The sequence below is a fragment of the Tachyglossus aculeatus genome, chromosome 3, assembly GCF_015852505.1.
Source record: "Tachyglossus aculeatus isolate mTacAcu1 chromosome 3, mTacAcu1.pri, whole genome shotgun sequence".
Taxonomy (NCBI): domain Eukaryota; kingdom Metazoa; phylum Chordata; class Mammalia; order Monotremata; family Tachyglossidae; genus Tachyglossus; species Tachyglossus aculeatus.
In genome coordinates this window covers 17,910,445-17,912,822 of record NC_052068.1, presented here as the reverse complement: position 1 = coordinate 17,912,822, position 2,378 = coordinate 17,910,445, and positions in this window count along the sequence as shown.

Sequence of the window (2,378 nt, the reverse complement as noted above, 5' to 3'; positions counted from 1 at the left end):
GGATTGCAAAGTCTTTAAAGCTATAGTGCTCTGACTATTATTCAGCTGAGCTGATGAACTAAAAATGGGTTTGGAGAAGGAATTCAAATTAGCACTGGGTCACTTTTGAATATGGCCAATCAATAGCATCGCTAAGGCATCTACAAGCAATAGCTATGCAATTTCTGCTCATGCAGAATAATATTCCTAGTGTGGTTTTGGTTTTTTTTTTTTGCTAATTAAACCTCTTGCCAAGTGAGGTGGGTTTTTTTTTTCCTTTTTTAATAGCTTGTCACTGTTTAGAGAGTCAGAATTGGGTGAAATTCTGAGTAGTTTAGATTTGAAACCACAGATCTAAGGTTTCCAACTGTTTCCTGTTAAAATCATCATGGCCCTACTATGATATAAATAGTGTTACACAGCATTAATAACAGATTGTATCTGAAAAAGAAAAAAACTGTTTCATTGGATTCTGAAGTCTGAGGCACCTATACGAAAGAGTCATTGTTATCTCCTATAGACCCAAGATGCAATCGATGTCAGAATGCTCCATAATTATTTAAATAAGTTTTCCTCTGAAGATCTCCCTTCATAATGGGGGAGAAGCAGGGATGTTATTATGCTTAAGAAACTTGGGGCCATACTATTCAAGTTATTTGCTCAAGATCGTAAATTGGCAAAACCAAGAATTCAAGGTCCTTTCTTTCCTAGTTCCCCACTCTAACCATTAGATCATGTTATAATAAATCATAGTAATAATAAGTGCACATAATGTTAAATAATAAACTGCAGATTCGTTAGTGAAATGCAGCTTTATATTTAACTTTTTACAGGCTAAAAGGGAAAAAAAAGTAAAATATTGACACAATCTGTTGTTTTATCTGGGTGAATATCCCTTTTGAAGCCAAAAGTTAAAATTAGACCCTTCAGGGATAGTATAAATCCCTCGTTAAATGGACCTGGAATCCAATTTTTGTTTACTTCCTAGGGTGGTGCCAATATTCATTTTTATTTCATAAGAACTCCAGTGACATGCGTATGTGAGGATTACAGAAGACTGCCTGTTAATGTAGCTTGTCCTGATATGCACTGTGGTTGGATGAAGTACAGTGTATTTGGAGTAAACTCTAAAATTACTATTGTTTCCTGTTGAAATCTAAGTGAAACTTTTCTTCAGTTTGTCCGTGAAAGTCAACCAGCGCAGCGTGGGGGTGACAATCTATATGGGGAATATCTCAAAGGTGGAAGCTTACTGTGGTCAAAATAAATGCACCAACAGAGGATTACAGTGTGTCCCGACAACTGGAACCGGCCAATGAGATGAGAGCCCTTATGTGGCCTCCTTCTGCTGGATGTCTCACAAATATTACCGTAACAATAGTGTGGAATGTGGTAATAATAATAATAATTGTGGTATTTGTTAAGTGTTTACTTTGTGCCAGGCACTGTACTAAGCATTGGGGTATGTACAAGCAAATTGGGTTGGATACAGTCCCTGTCCCACATGGGGCTCACAGTCACCCATTTTACAGGAGAGTTAACTGAGGCACAGAGAAGTGAAGTGGCTTTCCCAAGGCCACACAGCAGACAAACGGCAGAGCCAGGATTAGAGCCCGTGACCGTCTCTCTTGCTGGCCTTTGCTCTATCCACTACGCCATGCCGCTGGGTGCCAACCAATGTACTAAGCACTTGGGTGGATACAAGGTAATCAGGTGGGACACAGAACCTATCCCATTTAGAGCTCATGGCCTAAGTTCTCTATTTTAAAGGAAAGCTGTGAGGATGGATGGGCAGGTCTCCGGGAGGAAGGAAAGGGTGTAGGGAGAGGCTGATCCCCTAATGTAGCCGAATGTCTGAAGCATCATTTGTTTTTTTTAGAGCCTTGTGGCTGGGGGGAGGGAGGGGGGGTACCCCCAAAAACCAAGGCACTGGGGAAATAAAGAGAGTTATGTCAATCCCAAGCTGTGACAGGGCAGGGGCTGGAGGTGTCTTGCAGTGGCAGTGCATTCTGGAGCCACTGTGGCCCTCGCTATGACACCTTTGTTGTCGGGGTGTGTGCTCAGCAAGCACCATAACTGTCAAAGTCCAGGTGGAGAAAGGAGAAATGAGTCCCACAAGGGCAGGCTGAAATCCACAATGCCCACGCCCCTGGTGTAGCAGCCCAGGATTCTCACTCAGCGGGAATCCGGAAGAGGTAGTTCTGTCTCAGGCCAATCTCATCTATCTTGCTGCCAACACCTTGCCCACGTCCTGCCTCTGGCCTAGACCACCCTTCCTCCTCAAATCTGACAGACAATTACAATTATTCTCTCCCTACCTTCAAAGAGCCTTATTGAAAACACATCTCCTCCAAGAGGTCTTCACTGATGAAGCCCTCCCTTCCTCTTCTCCCACTCCC